Source organism: Mirounga leonina, unplaced genomic scaffold (assembly GCF_011800145.1).
Source record: "Mirounga leonina isolate KUSES-001 unplaced genomic scaffold, KU_Mleo_1.0 Mir_94, whole genome shotgun sequence".
Lineage (NCBI taxonomy): Eukaryota > Metazoa > Chordata > Mammalia > Carnivora > Phocidae > Mirounga > Mirounga leonina.
Window position 1 is genome coordinate 57,321,316 of NW_023270855.1, and position 6,000 is coordinate 57,327,315.

The following is a 6,000-nucleotide window of genomic DNA, read 5'->3' on the forward strand; positions in this document are numbered from 1 at the left end:
CCGGAGGCACAGGCCGCTGCCCTCCCCACTGCCAGCACGCCGGGCACCGATCCTCGCTAGGGCCTCAGCGCCTAGAGGACCGGGAGCAGCCGTGTGCTCCTCGTGTCCACGCGTCCAGCCCGACCCTCCGTGGCAGCCTCGCGACAGACCCGAGACCGGGGGTCCCACGAGGCCACCCCTTGATCATAGTCTCGCGAGAGACCCGAGACTTGGAGGGGCGTGTCCCACGAGGCCGGGCCTTGATCGTGGTCCCGCGAGAGAGCCTGCCGAGGCCACACCACGCCAAGCCTTGATCTCAGTCTCGCGAGAGACCTGAGCTGGGCTCTCACTAGGCCGGGCCTTGATCGCAGTCTCGCGAGACCCGAGACCGGGAGTCCCACGAGGCCGGGCCTTGATCGCGGTCCCGCGAGAGACCCCCGCCGAGGCCCCTCGAGGCCGCCCCTTGATCTCAGTCTCGCGAGAGACCTGAGACCGGGGGTCCAACTAGGCCGGGCCTTGATCGTAGTCTCGCGAGACCTGAGACGGGGGGGGTCCCACGAGGCCGGGTGTTGATCGCGGTCCCGCGAGAGACCCCCGCCGAGGCCCCTCGAGGCCACTCCTTGATCGTAATCGCGCGAGAGACCCGAGACTTGGAGGGGGGGTGTCCCACGAGGCCGGGCCTTGATCTCAGTCTCGCGAGAGACCTGAGCTGGGGTCTCATACGCCAGGCCTTGATCTCAGTCTCGCGAGAAACCCGAGACCGGGGGTCCCATTTGGCTGGGCTTTGATTGCGGTCTCGCGAGACGCTCGCAGAGACTCCTCGAGGCCTTCTCGCGAGCCGGCCGCGCGGGACCCGAGGCTGTGTCCCTGAGGCGCAGTTCCTGCTCTCCTTCGGTCTCCTGGGAAGCCTGCGGGGCGTGAAGAGCAGCCGCGGCCTCACCGCGCCGGCCTCCGGCTTCCGCTTGTCAGGTGCGCAGAGTGCGGCCCACCAGCCCACGTCCTCCGGGGACGCCCGGTGCTGGGAAGGCAGGCCGGCGCGAACCGGACCCGCCCCCTCCCCCTCCCCCAGCCCGCGGATCTCCTGCACCCGCGCCCCGTCTGCGCGGGCCGGGCTCCGGCCGTGGGCGCCACGACGTCGCCGAGAGGGAGCCCGGGGGGCCCCTCGAGTCGGTGCGCGGAGGCGGCCGACGGCTGCCGGGGCTCGCAGAGCTGCTTCGGGGGCCTGTGGGTCAGGAGGGAGCGCCCGGGCACGCTCGCATTTCAAAGTAAAGCGTACTTTGGGGCATAAATTTGCCCCTGGAAGGGTCAGTCTTTCGTGTCTAGTTGGCCAGGTCATGGTGCCCGGTTTTCCGGTCAAACATTATTCTAGATGTTGCCCTGGAGCTGGTTTTTAGATGTAATTAACTTCTTTCTTGATTTTGCTTTTTTGAGAGAGAGAGCGAGGGAGAAGCAGGCTCCCCGCGGAGCAGGGAGCCCGGGTGCGGGACTTGATCCCAGGACCCTGAGGTCATGACCTGAGGCCAAGGCAGACGCTCAACGACGGAGCCACCCAGGCGCCCCCGGAAGTGATTAACTTTCAGATTAGTGGAGGTTGAGTAGAGCGGATGACCCTCCCCGCTGTGGGTGGGCCGTGTGCCATCAGTTGAAGGCGCTCAGAGGACAAGATGGCTGCCTCCAGGCGGCCTTGGGGACTGGGGCTGCAGCATCAACTCCGTCCTGGGTGTCCAGTCCGCTTGGGGACTTCTGCCTTGCCAGCCCCTCCGGTCGTGTGAGCCGTAAAGTACCGCTGTCCTTCTTGTTGGCTCTGTTTCTCTAGAGAACCTCGCTCATATAGTCCTTCATACGTCTTGGGCAACATTTGGGGCATTCTTACACTAAAAAAAAGTATCTGCTGTTTATCTGAAATCCAAATTTATGGGGCTGTGCTATATGTTCGTTGTTAAGCCTGGAATCCTGTGCTGGGGCCCAGCCAAAATATTCCATCCCCAAGGGAGTGTGCCCCTGTTGGGAATGGCCACTCCATGCCTCACCGGCACCATCTGGAGCTGGTGAGAAAGGGGAGATGCGCGGGGGTGGCGGGGAGTGAGGCTGTGTAACACTTATCCCTTTATTCTTACACTTGAGCTGAACTGCCTTCTGAGGAGCCAGGGAATCTCTAAGAATCACTTGATGAAATGTTTTAGGGACAAAGACACCAAGATTCACCTCTGTGATTAGGGCTGGAAACTGAAGTTTAGTGTATGAGCTCATTGACACTCCCCCGACCAAACACACACACACACTATATTCATTCAGCCCCAGTTGCCCCTGCTACCCCCACCCCCGCCCCCCACCAAGCCTGTGGGTTTTCTAAGGATTCCTGTGTTCTCCAAATTGTCTTGTCATCACTGTCATTAGGGCACAGAAGGGGCCCAATGCTATTTAGCATCAAATATAGAAGCACCATTCATTCGGCTTTCTACCCATCTGATATTTATGACGGGCCAGGCCTGGATGCTCTGTGCTGAGTACCCAGCCCTGAATGAGGTAGATGAGATTCTCTGAGCTCAGAGAGCTTAAATCTTAGTGGCAGAGACCCAAATAAATTAAAATTACAGCTACAATGAAGCCTTGAAAATAAAGACGTGTCCATGGGGCTTTGAGTCTGTAAAAAGGAGCTTTGATCTAGACAGGGGGGTCAGGAAGGGCTTCCTGGGGGTGGGATGTGTTATCTGAGTTCTGAAGGATAAGCATTTCAGTAAGTGTCCGTGGAAGGAACAGGTTTCCACACAGCAAGGACAAAATGCGTAAAGCCCTGTAGCAGGAGGAGGGAAAGTAAGGGCCAGCGCAGAGGAAGTGTGTCCGTCAGCTGCTGCTTGTCAGCACATCATCACAGATGTAGCAGCTTAGAACAACACACAGTCATTCTCTTGCTGTTTCTGTGGTCAGGATTCTGGCCTGTCTCAGCTGGCTCCTCTGCTCAGGTTCTCACTAGGCTGCAAACTAGGTGTTCGCTGGGCTGCATTCTCATCCAGAGGCTCAGCTGGGGAAGGATCCACTTCTGAGCTCCCTGTTGTTGCCAGAATTTTGTTTCCTTGCAGTTGGGGGGCTGAGGCCCCCACTTCCTTGCTGTCTGTTGGCCAGGGGCTGATCTTAGCTCACAGGCCCCTAACCCAGCAGCCACTTTGTCAAGGCCAGTGGAGGAAACTCACTGCATTGTGCTAAGATGGGAGTTGTGCAGAATACAAGGCAATAATGGGAGCCACATCCTGACACCTTGATCATCTAATGTGACCTAATCAAGGAAGCAACATGGCATCATATTCAGTGGTTCTTCTCACTCAGGGGAAGGGGTTATACAGGGCACATGTGCCGGGGGCAGAAACCTTAGGAACCTCTTAGAATTCTGCCTACCACAGAAATCACGAGGAGGGGCTGTCTGAGATGCGCACAGGGGTAGCAGGGTGCATATCTCACTGGAGTTTGAGAAGGAGAGACTAGACAAATGGGAGTCAATCTTAGAAATTAGCTGGGAACTTTCCAGAACTTGTGAAAGACCTGAATCCTCAGACTTAAAAGGCAAAATGCCAAGCATGACAGATAAATCCTCAGAGTAAATCTACAGAATAAAAACAAAGATTATAGAAGTAACTAGAAAGTAAAGACAGGCCACCCACAAAGGAATGCTGGTTAAGAGCACCAGCAGATATCTCATCAGAACAGAAACCAGAGGTGAGGGAATAATACCTTCAAAGTGCTAGGTGGAAGTAGGTGTCCATCAACAATCATCTGTCTAACCCCACCTGGTCAAGGAAGAGACTGAAATGCAGACATTTGCAGGAAGACAGAAATTCAGCACTAACGGACCTGCACTGAAAACACTACTAAAGGGTGCACTGAGGAAGAATAAAATCGGATTTGGAAGGAAGAGGTGAAACGCAAGAAGCACTGTGAGCCCAGAGATTGGCAAACATGGAGAAACATCTGAAAAGCACTGTGTCTATAAAATATTAATAATAATGACCAACTTGGGGTGCACAGATACCAAGGCTGAACCAGCAACAAGATGGAGGGATGAGTACAGTTGAAAGACTAAGGCTTGGAGGAAAAAGGAGAGATTAGTGATTAATTTCAGCCTTCATTAAATGAAGCATGCATGATAAAATTTTAAGAGCAACTTCAATAATAGAACTGAAATTGATAGCTTCCAAAAAGTAGAGTGAGAAAGATAGAAAATGCAGGAGAAAGGAAGGAAAGCAGAGAAAGAAAAAATACAAATGTACTAAACTTAAAAGAATTTTTGAGCTTAGATTTTTTTCTTACGCCAGTTAGGTGTTTTAAGTGGTCTCTTGTAAATGGCGAAAGACACAAAATGGAAGAGAGAAAAATTCTAAACTCTTAGTACCCAGTACCAAACTCAACACTAGACAGGTTAACTTAATGGACCTATATTTCCTATTTTAGGGGATAAACTTACTTTATAGGCACACATGAAATACTTATAAAAACCACACACTTAACCATAAAGCAAATATCAACAAAACCCAAAAATTCTACACTCAATCCACGTGTCTCACAGCAGTGCAGTTAAATTAGATAACTGGAACTAATGAAATTGTGATTGAAAATCTAAAATTACTTCTAGCAAATTAATGACTCCAAGAAGAAATTATAGCTAATTAAATAAAATATTTAGCTGAGATCAAGAGTCGGACGCTTAACTGACTGAGCCACCCAGGTGCCCCTAAATAAAATATTTAGAACTGAACAACAGTGAATATGCTTCATGTCAAAATACTGGATGTGGCCAAAGCTGTCCTTAGCGGGCACTGTCAGTGTTCCATCAAGCCACACAGCTGGACAGACGCCGACTAAAACGCTGCGGTCACCAGAGTCCGACTGATCCTGTCTGGAAAACATGGATTGCAGGCCTCAGCCCACACACAGCATCCACACCAGGGTCAGCTGCAGGAGTCCTGGTGTCCTTGGAAGAGAAGGCCACATTTTGGGTTTAACTGTCTCAAGCAAAACCCCTTTTATGTACCGATGGCCCACGGACTACTCACGGGGCCAGTGTGCCTGCTTTCTCTTTTCTTAATTTTTCCGAAAGAAGCATCTGAGAAGGCCAATCTGGCCAGAAGAGAACGGAGTGGGAATTCAAGGGGATAAAGAGATCTTGTTAAAAAGATGTGTAGGCAAAATGTAGGATTGCTTAAAAAGAAAGGCCAGACTTTGCCCTCAGTTTCTGGGAGGTGATCTCTTGGGAGGCTGAGATCAGCCATGTGGACAATCAATGAATCAAATCAGTCATGCCAATCAGTGGAGCCCCAGTAAAAACTCCGGACCCCAAAACTGGAAGTTAGTGGGGCCACCCGGATTGGTGATACTCGATGTGTGTCATCACACATGCCCCGAGAACAACACCCCCTTAGTGCACAGGGGGAGGACGATGGAAGTGCCATGCTTGGTGTTCTGGTGCAGTAGACTAATGTCTGTGTGCCCCCAAATCCATATGCTGAACCCTACTCCCCAAGGTGATGGCATTAGGAGGTGGGGGCTCTGGGAGGGGATTCGGTCATAGGGTGCAGCCCCCATGAATGGGATGAGTGCCCTTATGAGAGAGGCCTCGGAGAGTTCCCTGGCCCCTGCTCCATGTGAGGACACAGAATATGGCCATCTGTGAGGCAGGAAGCAGGTTCTCACCAGGCATGGAAGCTGCCGGCGCCTCGAGCTTGGACTTCCAGCCTCCAGAACCCTGAGAAATAAATACGTGGTGTTCATCAGCCACTGGGTCAGTGGTGTCCGGCTAGAGCCGCCTGAGTGGACTAAGCTGCTCCCTGCCATGCGGTCTGCTCTCTGTCTGATCTTAATCTGACACGTTAGTCCCTGTGAACCATAACTGCGACTGTAACAGCTTTTAGCGAGTTCTGAGTCATTCTAGGGGATTGTCACACCCAAGAGTGGTGTGGGGGATCTCCCTGTGTGAGTCTCCCGGGGATGCCATAACAGGGCGCCACCACCTGAGTGGCTCAAACAGCAGAG